The sequence below is a fragment of the Gossypium hirsutum genome, chromosome A12, assembly GCF_007990345.1.
Source record: "Gossypium hirsutum isolate 1008001.06 chromosome A12, Gossypium_hirsutum_v2.1, whole genome shotgun sequence".
NCBI classification, from domain to species: domain Eukaryota; kingdom Viridiplantae; phylum Streptophyta; class Magnoliopsida; order Malvales; family Malvaceae; genus Gossypium; species Gossypium hirsutum.
The window spans coordinates 37286221-37307863 of NC_053435.1; the positions used below are offsets into that span (position 1 = coordinate 37286221).

At 37.6% G+C, this 21643-nt stretch overlaps 1 non-coding gene across 1 annotated transcript; it reads right to left on the minus strand.

Annotated features, from left to right (window-relative positions):
* Positions 1-20998: 20998 nt before the first annotated feature.
* Positions 20999-21105, minus strand: LOC121211679 (small nucleolar RNA R71). Its single transcript, XR_005906898.1, has one exon. It is a non-coding gene; the product is annotated as a small nucleolar RNA R71 (small nucleolar RNA).
* Positions 21106-21643: the final 538 nt, after the last annotated feature.

Sequence of the window (21643 nt, forward strand, 5' to 3'; positions counted from 1 at the left end):
GGGGTCTATTAATGCATGTCACAAAAAGTTTGGACTTGCATGTCAAATATCTAATTTTTGATTATGGTGGCCGGCCATAATGATTGTTGATGGGTAATATATGTTTAATTAAATATTATAATAAGAATTTGCATTATTTTGAAATAAAATAATAATTAGTAAAATAAGGTAAAGAAAATAAAATTAAAGAATGCTCACCTTTCTTCTTCATTGCCGAAACTAAGAAAGAAAAGATTGAAAAAGAAACCAAGGCATTCGGCCATGGCTATTCCAATTTAAAGGTATGCATTGTGATTTTATTTTAATTGATTATGAGATTAAGTTGATAAGTGTATAGTCTAGTTAACCCATAGTTTAGATTCATGAATTCTTGAATAAATAAAACCATTCGGCAAGTAGATAAATTTGTGTTAATTTGATGAGTTTTTGGAAGATGTTTTTATATGTTAAAGTAACTTAATTGAATAAGTTGAATTCATTGTTGGGAGGTAAGAATGGAAGTTTCCGTATGTATATGTATATATGCACTTTGGAAAGAAGATTTTTGTGTTATTTGAGTTTTTTTTTATATATGTGTGTATGTGTATTCGGTCATTAGGAGTAATAAGATGAAATTAAAATGTTGTGGCTTGTTTTTAAGGGTGGTTAAATGTTGTTGTTTCATGTTCTTTTGATGAATAATGTTAGATAGGTGAAGTTGAACTAAACAAATTAAGCATATATGTGCATTAGATGCTAAGTAGGAAATCGGCTAATATGTTGGGTGTACTATGGCCGATTGTGGACTTGAATAAAATTTAGTAATGTCTGTGCTTTAAATGTGTTATGAACTATTATAGGTTGAATTAGATTGAAGCTTGGTAAAATTGAATAATTGTGGCTTAATTTCTTAATGGCAATTGGCTATTATGGTGAAATGCAAATGTTAATATTTAGTTGCTAGTGTTTGTATGTGTATTAGCCGAAATGGAACTTGAACAATGATTTGAGCTCAATGTGTTGTATTGATATTATGTTTAAGTGAATTTATAGATATATATGATGAAATCTATTGGTGATATACATGCTTAAATAACATGTAAGAGTAAATTCGGCTTGTTAAATATGTGGTACTTGTATGGCAAATTGTATAAACATGATGTATTGAAGTTACCCTATAAGGTCGAAATAAGTAATTAAATTATTAGTGTGTATGTATTTTTATTCATTGTAACTTGGCATGTGAAATGGGTGTATGATAGTTTATATGTGTGCTTAAGGTGATGTGATAAAATAATTAGGTATATGGTTTGGTTTCATTATTGAGTATAAGGGTTAAGTACTTTAAAAGGCCTTTGATGTTCGAATTGATTAAACAAATTCATTTGTTTAAATTAAGCTCAAGAGCAAAGAGGAACTAGACCAGGTAAGGGAAAGAGAAAGCGATCGAATAGCCTATCCGCAACTGTTCAAAAATATCCGAGGTAAGTTTTGTGTAATTATAATTATTAGATAATTGATGTAATGAGATAAGCATGATAAATGAATTGCAATCTATTGTCTCTACTTGAGTAAGGTTGTTTAATAAATAACTTGAGTATATGGAATGTAATCGAATGGATATTAGGAGTTAAGCTGAGATAGTGAAATGGTTATGTGTTCTTGCGTAAAAGTGTTGAACCGAAAGTTATATTGAAAGTGTGTTTTCGTTGGGTGCTTATACTCGAATGAAGAAAGTGAAGTACAAATGTGATATGTTATATGAGCCGAATTATCATGTGGATAAATACGCTTAGCTCTCGCTATATTGTATATCCGGGTTAAATCCTGCAGGCTTCGTGCTGGTAAAGTATATCCGGGTTAAAGCCCGCAGGCTTCGTGCTGGTAAAGTATATCCGGGTTAAATCCCGCAGGCTTAGTGCTGGTACTATATCCGGGCCTAAAGTCCCGCAGGCTTTGTGCTAGTAACTGGATTCGGGTTTCGAAACCTAGCAGGCTTAACGCCGGTGATTCGAACGAGATTTCAAATTCAAATGATCAAAGCAAACTATTATCGAATATGTATGATACATGGAAATGACCAGGTACGTATTATGTATTGATATGTGAATTGATTGCAAAGTGAGTCATTAGTATCAAACAACGATAAAATTGTGTGAATGATTAATATATCTATGAGTAAGAGAAATGACCTATTCGATCGATGTCTGCCATTATATGAAAATATGTGAATTAAATTAGTTGTATGAGCCATAAAGTAAAGTGAAGCATGTGCTGAAAATTTCTTTGTGAATTTATATTCGGCCAATAGTCTTTATGTGTGGTATAATTGTGGATATTCAGCCTAGTGATTGTAATTAGAATACGAGTTTGGTAATATTCATTGTTTGATTTAAGTGACATGTTTTAATTGTTGAAAGGCTTAAAACTTACTAAGCATAGTAATGCTTACTTTGTTGCCTTAATTCTTTGTTTTATAGATTTTGTTCGTCAGCTATGGTCTCGAGATCTCAAAGTCAAAGTCGTCCACACTATCTAAGTTTTTTTTGGTACTCTAGTAGTTAAATTTCGATATTGGCATGTATAGGCTTAACTTTTTGTTGTTTAATAATTAACTTTTTGATGATATATATATGTTTAGCCATGAGAAAATGGCTTGATAAGTTACTATATGTGTTCCAAATGGTTATTGTGAATGTGTGGTTGAGATTTAATTAATGTTTTAAATTTCTGATGTGAATTGAACTTAAGAAATGAATCACTATACCTAATTATCTCGATATGACCCCTTTTGTATATGGTAATACTCTTTAACCCTCCAGCGACGGGTACGGGTTAGGGGCGTTACAAGTTATCATACATTTCGTGTTAAATCGAGATTAGGAAAACCTCATACCCATTGCATTTATATTCTCATTCTCATTGTTATTGTGGTTGAGTTTGCTTTATATTAGTAGTCTTGGATGAAATAAGTTAGTTCAAATTCATGACTTTTTACTTCTTCGAATTTGTTTACCTATCACTATTATTCATTTATCTATTACTATTATTGTTTATATTACAGGCTTTTAATGTCGTCTTCATAAGGAAAGAAGGTCGCTGTCCCTGCTTCGAAGAAAAGGAAGGGAGCGTCATCCTCCGTGGGTCTAACTGCGAAAATTCGTCACCCTCTCCTTTAGTTTCCCCGAGGGCCTCAAGAAGAACTTTTCCAAATCCTTCGAGCCCGACCTTTAATTGCGAGCCACTGCATCGACTGGACTACTGTAGAACAATTTTAGTTGGCTGATGTGATTCTGGCCCTCCTAACCACCGACCCTTGGGAGCTGTTCTTTGTGATTATTGAGCCAACATACCTCGAGCTAACGATGGAACTATGCTCAACGTTCAATTTTTAGACAGTAATGACGAACTACGATGATCCCGGCACAGTCCAGTTTTGCCTAGGTGGGTTAGTCCGCCAGCTAAGCGTCCCAGAGTTTGGTGCTGCACTGGACTTATATATAGAGAAGTTCAAAGAGGAGAATGACTTACATGCTCTAAGCCGCCACATCCATCGTTCTCCTTTACGATGCTGGGAAGCACTAGTACTAGGTGGGGCCACCTACAATCCCAACCGCTCTAAGGCATCGGCTCTCCCTCCCCCTCTAAGGTACCTACACGCCATTTTGGCTCACACAATTATAGGGAGGCGAGAGAGCACCAGCGTCGTCAACACTCAAGACGCCTACTTCTTATGGCGCATGTCGCACGAGAAAGTCATCGACCTCGCCTATTTCATTACCCTCACAATTTAGCACCAAACAGAGCGGCATCGGAAGGGGGTTATCTCTATTGGCCACTACGTGACCCTATTGGCTCGACACTTCGGGCTCTTTAGCACGTAGCCCAAGAATCATCCCTTACCCTCATCAGCCAGATGTCTCCACAAGGCATCTCGAGCATGTTTAGCATGAGGATGATCGAGAGGCACCGCGGAACCTACCCTCCCTAATATCGTCTCACCCAATCTACCGAGGAGGAAGCTTATGAGGACATTCTTGATGATGTCCCTCCACAGCACGAGGACCCATCGACTCAGCCACCACCACCCTCTCGTCCAGTTCATGCGGCGGCTTTATATGCTGACATCTTTGAGCGCCTAACTCGATTCGAGCAACAATGTTTTCAACATTTTGACAACATTGATGCTACTCTACAGCAGATTTGTCAGCACCTCCACATCTCATCGCCAGTCCCACCTCGCGAACCATCCAGTGATGAAGATGTTTAAAAAAATTATTTATTATTTTATGTTTTTCAATTTTATTACAAGTACTTTTTTTATTTTTAGTTGATCTTAGAATTTTATTTTTAATTATCAATTTCGATTATTTCTTTATGAGTAATTCTTCTTCCTAATATCCCTTAAAAAGTTCCTGATTTTATCACAGTTATATAGAGCTCCTCAGCTTATCATCGCATAGGAACTAAAAACTCCATCGGGAAAGGTTCTCTACGACTGTCATGTCCTGATCGACCAAGACCATAGCTACCACTAGATATAATATTCTTTTGGCGCAGGACTTATGGACTAATGAACCTCTACGATTGCTAGAGTATCCTCCTCCACTCTCGAACCGATTACTCTCCAAACCTCCAGTTCGAGGAATTCATCATTCAGGATAAATTTTGATTGATTTATGATTTTTGTTGATATATCTTGAATTAAAACATAGGCATTTATGCATTGATTGTTTAAACTTCAAGACATTAGAGAATCAAGCATGATAAGTTGATTTTTAAGAATTTAAAATCTTAGGTTGTTTCCCCAAAGTTTAGGTATTAGTTTGAGTTGGAATTCACAAGTTTTAAACATTAAAAAGCCATAATTTTTGTGAGATTTTTGAGCCTTTTGAGCATCATTGATTCTTTCATGCTCACTTTTATTATTGCTTGGAGTGCATCAGTATTGAACTGTTATTCTAGAACTTGCTTGATTATGCATGTCGAGACCACACCATTTGATTTTATATGTCAAAATGATTAAGGCACTTAGGATTAACCCACTCATGCCATGAAAAGCCTACCTCCACGATTAACCCCTAGTAAACCCCCTTGAACCTAACAAGCCATTTCTTGTATTACCCTTAATACTAACCCTTAACCCATTATTGTTGAAATCCCCTAAATTAATCCATATTTTTGTCGAGATTTGAGTTGAACAAATTGCTTAGCTATGTCTTGTTCTTAATAGTTAGTCTATGTTATTTAACTTGTTCTTAAAAAAAAATTATGTATACACATTAGTAATTCCATATTCTGAAAAGAAGCCCTGTTGTACGCAAGTGATGATTAACTCTTTTTCTAGTTAGGCAATTTTCCAATTCAATCTCAATTCTAACCCTTTCTTTCAACTTGTGACCACACCCCCTAACCAAGCCTCATTACAACCCTCTAAAGACCTTTTGATTGATGTATCATCTTAAATTATAGTGGTGGAGATTTGATTCTCATGCAAGCCTATGGTAATGACCTTTCATTATTGACTATTGAGTGCTTCATTTATTGTTCTTAAACACCTCGAGTGATTTGAGTGATTTTTTAGTGAGGATGTGAAACTCTGTGATATTCTAAATCGAAGATAATTACTTAGATGAGGGGAGACACCTATGTTTTCGGAATAAAATGCTCAACTTCGAATGTTTGAAACTTTTACTTCTTTTAGTTGAATTCTCAATGTATGATTACCTATGGATGAATTTGAGATATTATCGATAGAAATTATAAGTTGAGAAGAATTTATTTTGATTATGAGTTGAGAATTTTGCTTTAGGACAAGCAAATGCTTAAGTGTGGGTGTATTTGATAAATCGTAATTTATACATATTTTTATCCCATGTTTAACATATTTTATGGATGATTTCCCATTAGAATTGGTGAATTCGATGCTCCTAATGCTTTAATTTCATGTTTTATACCTAGGAGAGCATAGGAAAGTGAAAGGAACGAGAAACGGGCCAAAAACAGAGAAAATGGGCCAAAGTACGAAATCAACGTGGCCTGAACTGCCTCACACGGGTAGACCACACGACAGTGTAAATTTGGCAGGCTCGAACACGGCCTGAAGTAATCGAACACGGGTGTGTCACATGGGCGTGTCCCTGCCGAGCCCAAATTGAGTCCAATTCAGAAAAGGCTAATTTTGAGAGCTCTTAGGCATTCCAAAGCCTATAAATATACCCTAGAGGAGGAAAAAAGGGACACATAGAATAGGGGCCAAGGAATTACCCCAAGAAAGTCGATTGATCCATCTCAGAAGCCGGATTCATCATCAAGACTGAAGATCTCTCCTCAATTTCCCTTCAGGAGTTTTGGGTTTTATTTATGTTTTGTATTCTTTATTATTCTGAGATGTTTTCTTGTTTAGTTATGAACTAAAACCCCTAAATACCTAAGGGAAATGAAACCTAAGATGAATCTTGTTATTATTTTCTGAATCGTATGATAAATATTTAACTTGTTCTTAATTATGTGTTCTTAATTCTTGTTTTGATATCCCAGGATTATGTGTTCTTAATTCTTGTTTTGATATCCCAGGATACTGATTCAAGATAAGCTCTTATTCAGAGGAGGAATAGACCCTGTTTAAGAGTACATTTGTCATAATTAAGCGGAGTTGATTGCGCGCCTAGACATAAGGTGACAAATTTTGCCGGATTAGGGTGAAACCTAATAAGGGAATCCATAGATCGAGTTAATGCAACCCTAGAGTGTTAATTAGAGAAAAGTCTCGATTATTCAATCTAGGGATTAGGTGTTATTATTCTTTAATAGGGATAATAACATAACTTAGGGATCTCTACGGAACAAGTTAAATGAATAAATCGTCCGATTCAGAGCTAGAATAACAAGTACAGTCTAGGTGGATTTTTCCTTAGGTATTGCCTTCATTCAATCGATTTTCCCAAAAGCAATTTCCCAATTCTATTCTCTGTGAGTTCTTAGTTTAGATAATTAATTATTAAAAAAAGACCTCTTTATTCTTAGGCTAGATAATAAAAAGACTGTCATTACTAGTACTTTTAGTTCCTTTGGGTTCGACAATCTGGTCTTGCTAAAACTATACTACTTTTCGATAGGTACACTTGCCTACATCACGATAATAGTCAGTTTCAAGAACGAGTAATTATAAATGTAACACCCCGAACCCGAAACCGACACCGGAGTCGAACACGAGGTGTTAACTGACTTTAACCCCTTATAAAATTTATTTTCCAGACACTGCCCAATCTGTGTACTAGTCGTTTTAAAAATCATATCTTGAGTTTCGTAACTCAAAAATCAGTTTCGTGATTTTTCCCAGAAACTAGACTCATGTGCCCATCTATGTATTTTTTTCTAGAATTTTTTGGTCGGGCCAATTAGTACAGTTTATTAGTCAAAATCTCCCATATTGCAGGGGTCGACTACACTGACCTTTGCCCATTACGACTTGGATATCTCCCTGCACGGGGCTTCAATACTGATGCCGTTTGTTTCTACGAAAACTAGACTCAGAGGGGAATCTGTACATATATGGTACGACCCCTAATTATCTCTGGTTAATTTATAATGAATTTCCAAAGTCGGAGCAGGGAATCCAGAAACCGTTCTGGCCCTGTCCCACAAAAATCTGATTATCTCTTAATATACTGCTCATATGATCTTTTCGTTACTTCCTCATGAAAACAGACTCATCGAGCTTCGATTACATAATTTATTCATCAATTAATTCCACTCCTACTATTTTTAGTGATTTTTCAATCTCATGACACTGCTGCTGCCAGCATCTGTTACGAAAGTAACTAGGTCCATTTCATGCCTACCCTTGATCCAACTCAATCGAACATTCGTGCCATTTTCGCATGGCTTAAAGTTTACATGCCATAATTCAAACACAACGTACTAGCTTATACATGCCAAAATGTTCTTCTAAGCCAACTAAGAAGAAAGTACCAAAACTTGCTATCCGGTGTGATGACTTCGATGACGGCCCGACCACGCAAAAATAGATGAGTCCAAGCAACCTATAATGGGTGACAAGGAAACACCGAGTGAGTTTATAACTCAGTAAGTCATAAGCTATGCACTACCATCCATCAATAACATTATCACAAGAGAAAACAAAATGGAACGAGGCTAATTACTCCATCCATTCCGAACCATACCATAGTTCCTCCAACCTATCAATTCAATTTCATATCAATTCATGCATTCACATTCCATATACTCATCAATAGGACATTGAAACATTTTCATAATTCAATTTATTTTCGTTACAATCAAACGACTAAACGGCCTTTCACCCATCCTACGATAAATTTTATGTACGTGACTTCAAGTATATTTGTCACATAGGTTCAAACTTACCGAGCTCAACACCAAGTATAAGCATAGCACATAATAGCCATGTACTCAAAACACTTACCCGATCCGCTGTCCGCGATCGACTCAATAGTGTCGCACACATAGTGTCCGTAATGATTCACGAATGTATATCGAGTCCGCACACTCAGTGCTATATAATCAACTCGCACACTTAGTGCTACATAATCAAATCGCACACTTAGTGCCACATAGTCAAACTCGCACACTTAGTGCCGCATGGTCAATTCGCACACTTAGTGCATCATATTCATTTCGCACACTTAGTGCAACATAGTCGAATCGCACACTTAGTGCTGTACAATTTAATCCCGCGCACTTAGCGCCAATCTCATGGTCATAAATGGTTATCCCGCACGTTTAGTGCCGAGATCAACAACTCATTACATCTTACCTCTTTTATTTCATTCAACAATTTCATCATCACAAACGTACATGCATATATATATGTACATTTATTCATTCCATTCAGCATCAATACACAACATTATGACCATTGAAATAATACCAACTACATGCTTAATGACTTACCTCGTGTTGGGTAAGACGGTTCCAACTCGACTACTCGATAACCTTTTCTTTGCCTTTGCTCGATTCACCTCCTTTAACTCCTTGAGCCAAATCAATAATTTAAAATAGTCATTAATCGACTATTCAAGTATTACTTTCAGAATAATATATATATTGATTTGACTTTCACACACATAGCTTATAGTAAGCTTTATAATAGTCAATAAATAACTCATTGGCAAATTTTCATTAATGTTTACAACAAAATCACATATTCACTACGATCTGTTTTCCTGAGCAGTAGTCGCTAAATTGTTTATAACTGGAGCTACAAAACTCCAAATCACTAGCCGTTAATTTTCCCTGAATATAGACTCGTATATCTTCCATCCATAAAATTTCCAGAATTTTTGGCTTGGCCAATCAATACCAGATTTTTCTTAAAGTTTCCCCTGTTTCACTGTTTGACTATTCTGACCACTCTTCACTACGAATCAAATTTCTCATTTTACAGAATTCAAAATGTGTTGTATTTGATCTCATTTGAAACTAGACTCATTAAGGAGTCTAAGCATATAAATTTTATCTTATAATCATTTTTGTACAATTTATAATGATTTTCTAAAAACAGAACAGGGAATCTAGTAGTCATTTTGACTCAGCCCCACAATACTTCAAATATCTCAAGATCGGTAACTCTTTTGTTTTCATAGTTTCTTTTGTAAGAAAATAGACTCTTCAAGCTTTAATGGCATAATTCACTCAGCTTCTAATTCAACTCCTACAAATTATGGCGATTTTCCAAAATCACCTTACTGCTGCTGTCCCCAAACAGATTATTACCGAATCAAATACTAACATTAGCATTGCACCTTAATAGCTAGCTTGCCAAGCCTTAATTTAACATATTTTCATTCAATTTGGTCTAATAACGCATAAATGGGTAAATTACATTTTTACCCCTAATATTTCGCACTTTTACAATTTAGTCTTTATTCCACAAAACACAAAATACACAAAGTTTGGTCACACTCCTTAAGGGCCGAATCTTCCTAGTGCCCATATAAGTCCATACATCTCATTTATTTCACCTTTGAGTCCTTCAAAAATTTGTTTTTGTAATTTAGCCCTAACTACTCAAAATCACCAAAAACTTCAACACAAAACATATTAATCTCTAACATATCTTTCACTTTTCATCAACAACTATCAAAAAGCTCAAGCACTCATCAATGGCAAAACACAAAATCATCATCAATCCACAAAATTGAACCATGGGTTTTTAGAACTCAAGTCAACTACTAAAACATGCATGCATCTCAAGAACAACATCAAACATACCTTAGTCTAGCAAACCACCATAGCCGATTTTCTCAAGCTCTTCCCCTTCCTTTCTTTCCTCTATTCGGCCAAAGGTGTTCAAGAATGAACACACATTTTTCTTTGTTTTCTTTCCTCAACTCACGGCAACAAGGGGGGTGAGACCATGTACTTTTTTTTTTCCATCACCCTTCCTTTCATTTTTTTAATCACCATGCTTATTATTTTATTTTTCTTAACATGCATCACTAGCATAACATGTTGGAGACATGTTTCCACCTATAGCATGGCCGGCCACTACATATTAGGGAGGGGGAATTTGACATGCAAGTCCCCTTTTTCTTCCACATGCACTAATAGGTCCTCATGCATTGACCTATCACATTTTAAAATTTTCTCATATAAGTCCTATTGACTAAATTCACATGCAATCGACTAAATCGAAGCTTGAAATTTTTACACATTCATGATTACATATTCTAGACAATAAACATCACATTCAAACCTTTCGGTGACTCGGTTTAGCGGTCCCGAAACCACTTCCCGGCTAGGGTCAATTTTGGGCTGTCACAACTCTCCCCCACTTAAGAAATTTTCGTCCCCGAAAATCTTACCGGTAAATAGGTTTGGATATCGTTCTTTCATCGAGTTCTCGGTTTCCCAAGTAGCTTCCTCGATCCCGTGTTCGAGCCATAACACCTTTACTTTCTGTTCGGCATCTTTAATCAAATCAACTCCGAAAATTTTACTTTCACCAAGCTCAGTCCAAAACAATGGTGTGCGGCATTTACGCCCGTACAAAGCCTCGTAAGGTGCCATCTTAATACTTGATTGAAAACTATTGTTGTAAGCGAATTCAATCAAAGGTACATACCGTTCCCATGAACCACTAAACTCAAGGATGCAGCATCTCAGCATATCCTCGAGTATCTGAATTATCCGCTCGGATTGACCATCGGTTTGGGGATGAAAAGCGGTGCTAAAATGCAGCTGGGTACCCAAAGCTTCTTGAAATTTCTTCCAAAATCGCGAGGTGAATCTCGGATCTCTATCCGACACGATAGAAATAGGTACTCCATGTAATCTCACAATCTGAGAAACATACAACTCGGCTAGTTTATCCAATGAAAAATCCGTACGCACGGGGATAAAGTGAGCCGACTTAGTCAGCCTATCAACAACAACCCAAATCGCATCCTTCTTACTTGCGGACAATGGCAGTCCGGACACAAAGTCCATTGTGACTCGGTCCCATTTCCACTCGGGTATCATGATCGGCTGAAGTAACCCTGAAGGCACTTGATGTTCCGCTTTCACTTGTTGACATATTAAACATCTCGAAACAAAGTCGGAGATGTCTCGCTTCATACCATGCCACCAAAACCGACGTTTCAAGTCGTTGTACATTTTCGTGCTCCCCGGGTGAATTGACATTCGGCTACAATGGGCTTCGTTCAGGATCATCGGAATGAGTTCCGAATTCCTTGGAACGCACAAACGACTTCTAAACCTCTAACAACCATCATCATCAATCTGAAACTCCGATTCCTTGTTCGGAACACACTCAGCTCGTTTTGCAACCAATTCACCATCGACTTTCTGAGCTTCACGAATTTGATGAGTCAATAATGGTTTGGCTTTTAATTCAGCTACTAACACATTGTCAGGTAGAACAGACAAGTGTACATTCATCGCTCGCAAAGCAAACAGTGATTTCCGGCTTAAGGCGTCCGCAACCACATTAGCCTTTCCCGGGTGGTAACCAATGGCAAGCTCGTAATCTTTCAACAACTCAAGCCAATGTCTTTGTCGCAGATTCAAGTCTCGTTGAGTCATCAAATATTTGAGACTTTTGTGATCCGAAAATACATGGCACTTCTCACCAAACAAATAATGTCGCCATATTTTCAATGCAAACACAATGGCGGCTAGTTCGAGATCATGGGTCGGATAATTTCTCTCGTGTGGCTTCAATTGTCTCGACGCATAGGCCACAACTCGACCGTCTTGCATCAATACGCAACCCAACCCAAGTAGGGATGTGTCACTATAAATGACAAACTCTTTACCCGATTCGGGTTGCACTAAAATTGGAGCTTCAGTCAAGTGAGTTTTCAGTTGATCAAAACTTTTCTGACACTTCTCCGTCCATTCGAACTTAACGTCCTTTTGAAGTAGCTTCGTCATTGGTGTGGCTATCATCGAGAAACCTTTGACAAATCGTCGGTAATAACCGGCGAGCACCAAAAAGCTCCGAACCTCAGTAATATTTCTCGGAGATTTCCAGTCAAGTATGGCTGAAATTTTGTTCGGGTCAACTCGATTACCCGACGCGGATACCACATGACCCAAGAAGCTAACCTCTCTTAACCAGAACTCACACTTACTGAACTTAGCATATAACTGCTTCTCCCGCAAAATTTGCAGCACTAGCCTCAGATGCTCAGCATGTTCGGTCTCATCTCTTGAATAGACCAAAATGTCATCAATGAACACAACTACGAACCGATCCAAATATGGTCTGAAGATCCGATTCATCAAATCCATAAATACCGCAGGGGCATTAGTGAGTCCAAACGGCATCACTAAGAATTCATAGTGACCATATCTCGTTCTGAAGGCAGTTTTTGGTATGTCCGATTCTCGAATTCGCAACTGATAATAGCCCGATCTCAAATCTATTTTTGAGAACACTGTGGCTCCCTTCAGTTGGTCGAACAAATCATCGATGCGCGGCAATGAATATTTATTCTTTATCGTCACTTTATTCAGTTGACGATAGTCAATACACAACCTCATGGTTCCGTCCTTCTTTTTCACGAACAATACTGGTGCACCCCAACGTGAGAAACTCGGTCGAGCGAAACCTCTGTCCGTCAATTCTTGCAACTGAGCTTTCAACTCTTTTAACTCGGTTAGTGCCATACGATACGGAGCGATCGAAATAAGCGTAGTTCCAGGTACAAGCTCAATACCAAACTCTACCTCCCGAACAGGTGGCAAACCCGGTAACTCTTCAGGAGAAACATCCGGGTATTCACAGACCACCGGCACCGATTCGGGTTTCTTTTCTAACTCCTTGTCATCAAGTACATACGCGAGGTATACTTCGCACCCTTTCCTTACATATTTCTGGGCCAACATTGCTGATATTACAGTTGGCAACCCCCCCTTAAGTCCGCAGACTCAACTCGGATTATTTCGTTATTTGCGCACCTCAAATCGATAGTCTTGCTTTTGCAATTCACAACCGCATCATGCGCGGTTAACCAATCCAAACCAAGAATAACATCAAACTCGTCGAATGGCAAAAGCATCAAATCAGCCGGAAAACAGGATCCTCGGATTAATAGAGGGCATCTCTTACACACTTTATCAACAAGTACGCATTGACCCAAAGGGTTTGATACCCGAATTACGAGCTCAGTAGACTCTACAGGTAGAGTCTTACTGGTTGCTAAGGTTTCGCATACATATGAATGAGTAGAACCAGGGTCAATCAATGCAATCACATTAGTATCAAAGAGAGTGAAGGTACCAGTGATGACGTCGGGGGAGGATGCCTCCCCTCGTGCGCGAATGGCATATGCTCTAGCAGGAGTACGGTTCTCGGCGCGATCGGCCGTATCAGAGGCCCCCCTCTGACTACCACCCCTGCCTCCTAAAATTCTCGGTGGTCTACCTCTAGATGTCACTCCACTAGGTCTTGCACCTTGAATCTTATTCTTCTCATCCAGCTCCGTGCAATCTCTAATGAAGTGGTCCTTCGAACCGCATCCGTAACAGGTCCTGTTAGTAGACTTGCCCCAACATTCACCTAGGTGTCGTCTTCCACATTGGGGACATTCAGGTTTCTCGTGACGATTATTGCCCACACTAGCTACCGAAGTAGCTCGGGAGCCCATCGATGGTCTTGCCCTGATGGAAATTCCCGCAGTCGCCCTCGACTTATTAATGTCCTCCCTGAACTTCTTCACAGCTGAGAACGGAGCTTTACCCGTCGATCTTTTACGATAATCTCTAGCTTCAAATTCAGCCTTCCTCTTCTCCTTTCCAAGTTCCTCCGCCTTGCAGGCTCGTTCGACTAGTGTTACGAATTCCTTTATTTCCAAAATACCCATTAGTAGCTTTAAATCTTCATTCAATCCTTCCTCGAATCTTTTGCACATAGCAACCTCATCAGCTACACACTCCCGGGCATACCTACTAAGTCTTACGAATTCATGTTCGTATTCAGATACAGTCATACGGCCTTGCTTGAGTTCCAAGAACTCCTTACGCTTCTGGTCAATGAACCGTTGGCTAATAAATTTCTTCCGGAATTCCGTTTGAAAGAAGTCCCAAGTTACCCGCTCGTTCGGGACTATGGAAATCAAGGTCCTCCACCAATAGTAGGCTGAGTCTCGCAACAACGATACAGCACATTTTAGACATTCATCAGGTGTGCATGACAATTCATCGAACACCCGAATGGTGTTATCAAGCCAGAACTCGGCCCTTTCGGCATCATCAGTTACTATGGCCTTGAACTCCTCGGCCCCACACTTCTTAATCAAGTCTACAGGTGGCTTACTCAGCCTCACAGGATCAGCGACTGATGGCCTTACAGGCTCTTGGGGTGGATTATTCAAATTTGGGAATTGTTGGACAGCCGGGTTGGCTCGGGCATATTGCGCGACCCACTCATTCATCATGGTAAAGAAGGCTTGTTTAGCCCCCTCACCTTGATTATTCGCAGATGACTGAGGTTCAACAGGCGGCGTCCCTTGTGCAGGAGCAGCCGCTACGCTCTCAACGTCATCCGCTAGGGTTCTTTCTACACCGGGATCCATTTACTAATCAAAACAAAAACATTTCAACCGTCGGAAGTCATCACACATTTAAACATTAACATTCGGCATGTATAGCTAGACTCATGCGCGCTATGGTAGTCCTAGAACCGACTAAACCATAGCTCTGATACCAATAAAATGTAACACCCCGAACCCGAAACCGACACCGGAGTCGAACACGAGGTGTTAACTGACTTTAACCCCTTATAAAATTTATTTTCCAGACACTGCCCAATCTGTGTACTAGTCGTTTTAAAAATCATATCTTGAGTTTCGTAACTCAAAAATCAGTTTCGTGATTTTTCCCAGAAACTAGACTCATGTGCCCATCTATGTATTTTTTTCTAGAATTTTTTGGTCGGGCCAATTAGTACAGTTTATTAGTCAAAATCTCCCATATTGCAGGGGTCGACTACACTGACCTTTGCCCATTACGACTTGGATATCTCCCTGCACGGGGCTTCAATACTGATGCCGTTTGTTTCTACGAAAACTAGACTCAGAGGGGAATCTGTACATATATGGTACGACCCCTAATTATCTCTGGTTAATTTATAATGAATTTCCAAAGTCGGAGCAGGGAATCCAGAAACCGTTCTGGCCCTGTCCCACAAAAATCTGATTATCTCTTAATATACTGCTCATATGATCTTTTCGTTACTTCCTCATGAAAACAGACTCATCGAGCTTCGATTACATAATTTATTCATCAATTAATTCCACTCCTACTATTTTTAGTGATTTTTCAATCTCATGACACTGCTGCTGCCAGCATCTGTTACGAAAGTAACTAGGTCCATTTCATGCCTACCCTTGATCCAACTCAATCGAACATTCGTGCCATTTTCGCATGGCTTAAAGTTTACATGCCATAATTCAAACACAACGTACTAGCTTATACATGCCAAAATGTTCTTCTAAGCCAACTAAGAAGAAAGTACCAAAACTTGCTATCCGGTGTGATGACTTCGATGACGGCCCGACCACGCAAAAATAGATGAGTCCAAGCAACCTATAATGGGTGACAAGGAAACACCGAGTGAGTTTATAACTCAGTAAGTCATAAGCTATGCACTACCATCCATCAATAACATTATCACAAGAGAAAACAAAATGGAACGAGGCTAATTACTCCATCCATTCCGAACCATACCATAGTTCCTCCAACCTATCAATTCAATTTCATATCAATTCATGCATTCACATTCCATATACTCATCAATAGGACATTGAAACATTTTCATAATTCAATTTATTTTCGTTACAATCAAACGACTAAACGGCCTTTCACCCATCCTACGATAAATTTTATGTACGTGACTTCAAGTATATTTGTCACATAGGTTCAAACTTACCGAGCTCAACACCAAGTATAAGCATAGCACATAATAGCCATGTACTCAAAACACTTACCCGATCCGCTGTCCGCGATCGACTCAATAGTGTCGCACACATAGTGTCCGTAATGATTCACGAATGTATATCGAGTCCGCACACTCAGTGCTATATAATCAACTCGCACACTTAGTGCTACATAATCAAATCGCACACTTAGTGCCACATAGTCAAACTCGCACACTTAGTGCCGCATGGTCAATTCGCACACTTAGTGCATCATATTCATTTCGCACACTTAGTGCAACATAGTCGAATCGCACACTTAGTGCTGTACAATTTAATCCCGCGCACTTAGCGCCAATCTCATGGTCATAAATGGTTATCCCGCACGTTTAGTGCCGAGATCAACAACTCATTACATCTTACCTCTTTTATTTCATTCAACAATTTCATCATCACATACGTACATGCATATATATATGTACATTTATTCATTCCATTCAGCATCAATACACAACATTATGACCATTGAAATAATACCAACTACATGCTTAATGACTTACCTCGTGTTGGGTAAGACGGTTCCAACTCGACTACTCGATAACCTTTTCTTTGCCTTTGCTCGATTCACCTCCTTTAACTCCTTGAGCCAAATCAATAATTTAAAATAGTCATTAATCGACTATTCAAGTATTACTTTCAGAATAATATATATATTGATTTGACTTTCACACACATAGCTTATAGTAAGCTTTATAATAGTCAATAAATAACTCATTGGCAAATTTTCATTAATGTTTACAACAAAATCACATATTCACTACGATCTGTTTTCCTGAGCAGTAGTCGCTAAATTGTTTATAACTGGAGCTACAAAACTCCAAATCACTAGCCGTTAATTTTCCCTGAATATAGACTCGTATATCTTCCATCCATAAAATTTCCAGAATTTTTGGCTTGGCCAATCAATACCAGATTTTTCTTAAAGTTTCCCCTGTTTCACTGTTTGACTATTCTGACCACTCTTCACTACGAATCAAATTTCTCATTTTACAGAATTCAAAATGTGTTGTATTTGATCTCATTTGAAACTAGACTCATTAAGGAGTCTAAGCATATAAATTTTATCTTATAATCATTTTTGTACAATTTATAATGATTTTCTAAAAACAGAACAGGGAATCTAGTAGTCATTTTGACTCAGCCCCACAATACTTCAAATATCTCAAGATCGGTAACTCTTTTGTTTTCATAGTTTCTTTTGTAAGAAAATAGACTCTTCAAGCTTTAATGGCATAATTCACTCAGCTTCTAATTCAACTCCTACAAATTATGGCGATTTTCCAAAATCACCTTACTGCTGCTGTCCCCAAACAGATTATTACCGAATCAAATACTAACATTAGCATTGCACCTTAATAGCTAGCTTGCCAAGCCTTAATTTAACATATTTTCATTCAATTTGGTCTAATAACGCATAAATGGGTAAATTACATTTTTACCCCTAATATTTCGCACTTTTACAATTTAGTCTTTATTCCACAAAACACAAAATACACAAAGTTTGGTCACACTCCTTAAGGGCCGAATCTTCCTAGTGCCCATATAAGTCCATACATCTCATTTATTTCACCTTTGAGTCCTTCAAAAATTTGTTTTTGTAATTTAGCCCTAACTACTCAAAATCACCAAAAACTTCAACACAAAACATATTAATCTCTAACATATCTTTCACTTTTCATCAACAACTATCAAAAAGCTCAAGCACTCATCAATGGCAAAACACAAAATCATCATCAATCCACAAAATTGAACCATGGGTTTTTAGAACTCAAGTCAACTACTAAAACATGCATGCATCTCAAGAACAACATCAAACATACCTTAGTCTAGCAAACCACCATAGCCGATTTTCTCAAGCTCTTCCCCTTCCTTTCTTTCCTCTATTCGGCCAAAGGTGTTCAAGAATGAACACACATTTTTCTTTGTTTTCTTTCCTCAACTCACGGCAACAAGGGGGGGTGAGACCATGTACTTTTTTTTTTCCATCACCCTTCCTTTCATTTTTTTAATCACCATGCTTATTATTTTATTTTTCTTAACATGCATCACTAGCATAACATGTTGGAGACATGTTTCCACCTATAGCATGGCCGGCCACTACATATTAGGGAGGGGGAATTTGACATGCAAGTCCCCTTTTTCTTCCACATGCACTAATAGGTCCTCATGCATTGACCTATCACATTTTAAAATTTTCTCATATAAGTCCTATTGACTAAATTCACATGCAATCGACTAAATCGAAGCTTGAAATTTTTACACATTCATGATTACATATTCTAGACAATAAACATCACATTCAAACCTTTCGGTGACTCGGTTTAGCGGTCCCGAAACCACTTCCCGGCTAGGGTCAATTTTGGGCTGTCACAATAAATATTTAAAACATATCACAAAATCACGTGATCATGATATAATGAGCATGTCTCACATGCCAAAGTGAAAACTGATTTTGTGGCCATATCACATGCATGGGGTGAGATATGTGAAAGGTTAAAAAATGTGTAGTTTATTTGCAAAAGTGGTGGCTTGTCCACAATTTGATTTTGTGGCAGTTTATCTGCATTACCGTGACATTGTTCACAACTTGGGGTGTTATCGGATGGATGAGTTCGGGGAAACTCGATTGTGGTGTGTAGCGGAGATGGGTAGGACCATTTTTATAAAATTTGCATCGTTTTACAAAATGTGCATTAACATGATCATGCATAGTATAAATGTGAAATATTGAGTTATATGAAACTGATATGATTATTCTGATTGTATATTGTATATGTTCATATGTTTGTGATTGTGTTTATGTTAATCTCACACCGGGCTAAAAAAGTTCACCCCGTTAGTGTTATAATCTTTCAAGTAACACTCAGACATAAGACTTGGAGCCTCTCAGATATTTTTACCTTATGAACATTTTTATGAATTTTAAAAGCTGTTTGGATTTTGGTTTGTAGACTTTGGACATTACTTTTTATTTTGGGATGTGGTTTGTTTTTAAAACTTTAGAACTATCATACATGCATGCAATTTATAAGATTTCAAGTATTTTTAAATTATAAAATTTATCTAAACTATATATGATTTTACTTGGTTTTTAAAAAAAAACAATAGCTCATAAATTTTCTAAATAGTTTTATTGAAATTCGCTGCGAAGTTCTTCCAAAAACCATTTTTATAATTATAATGCAAAATTCTTTATTTTAAATAACTTAAAACGATATTTCAATAAATGTTTCTTTTTTTGAATAAATATATTATTAAGTATTTTTTTAAAAAATAAATAAAATTATTCAATCTTTAAATTTTTAAGTTTTCTCAAAACAACTCAAATCTTTTGATTTTCAAGAAGCAAATAAATTCGAGTGTCGTTAATGTAATTTCCAAGATTCAGCCATAACGTCTAGCCTAGGTTTGGGGTGTTACAAACTTAATGACCAGGATTGAGTTAATACGCCTTCTAATAGTCTCCTATATACTCACAAGGTATATTAGCTCACCCTTAGGCATCATTCAGTCCCTGAAGTCAAAAAAAGACTCGAATAACACATTTTATTACACTTAACTAAATTTGTTGAAATGTAATTAAAACATTACTAAAATGCTTATGCTCAAGCTCCTAAAGTGTGAAAACTAGTTTAATCTGCTGCATCAAATTTCGATAGATCACCTACTTGCTCTGAACTTACTCTATATGCCTTACTTCTATAAATAGTAGTCGAACATTAGGTCTTCGACGGGTGGGATGTTACAACTCTCCCCCACTTAGGAAATTTCATCGTTGAAATTCGTACCTGAAAATAACTGAGGGTTTTCATCTTTCATTAAGCTCTATCTTTACTAGGTAGCTTCTTCAGTATTATGATTCCTCCATAAAACCTTAACCAAGGGAATTCTTTTATTTCAGACCTCCTTAACTTCTCTGGCTGGAGTACATACGGGCAATTTGGTTTATTTATTTTATTTAATTAATTTTTTATTTTTGTATTTTCTTTTCAAGTGTTTATGAGTATTGATTGAATCATCAAATTACTCATTGTAGACTTTGAAATCAAGTGGAAATTTAGACAAAGGAGACGAGAAATATTAGCCCAGAGAAAAGTCGCAGAAATGGACCCTGAAATTTGAAACGAAGTTCAAGGGAATGGAGATGCTAATGCTCGTAATCCAATCCGTGTTGCTGATGACAGGGATCAAGTTATAAGGTACTACACTATGCCATTTTTAATGAACTTCATCTAGGGATTAGAATACTTGAGATCGAGGCACCACAGTTTGAATTAAAGCCTATGATGTTCCAGATGCTTCAGATAGTGTGCCAATTTAGTGGAATGCCCACAGAAGATCCGTACCTTCACCTTCGACTGTTCATGGGGATGAGTGATTCCTTCAAGTTAGTTGGTGTAATTGAAGACACATTGAGTTTGAAGTTGTTTCCATACTCATTGCAAGATGGAGCACGAGCATCGCTTAATTCATTGGCACCCAGTTCAGTTTCTACATGGCAAGAATTAGCAATTTGCTTCTTAGTTAAGTATTTCCATCCTAGCAAAAATGCTAAGTTGTAGAATGAGATCACTACTTTTCAAAAATTGGATGATGAATCCTTATACGAGGCATGGGAAAGATTTAAAGAGCTACTATAAAAATGCCCTCACCACAGTATTCTGCGTTGCATCCAGATGGCGACATTTTATAATGGTCTCAATGCACACTAGGATGGTGGTAGATGCTTCTGTGAATGTTGCTCTCCTTTCTAAGTCTTATAATGAGGCTTATGAAATTATCAAGAGAATAGCTAGTAAAAACTATCAGCGACCGTCCAATCAAGCAGTTTTCGGAAGACGAGTAGCAAGAGTACATGAAGTGGATGCACTCAATTCACTTGCAACTCAAGTATCTTTAATTTCTTCAATGCTTAAGATTTTTTTTCCTAACAGACTGAATAATGTTACAGCTCAGCTGCTGTAACATGCCTAACCCCTATTCGTCGCCAGAACAAAGGTCACGGAGTATTACCGGAGTTTACAGATCAATTACAAAAAAATTCATATCATTTACTATTCATATTTGAAATTAATCATATCGTCCCTTTATTGGGTCCTTAAGGCCCAAAATACACGTTAGAATCAAATCAGCACTAAACCAGAAACACGAAATTTTTTTTGCAAAATTTCAAAATTTTTCTTAGGTGCAGGGGACAT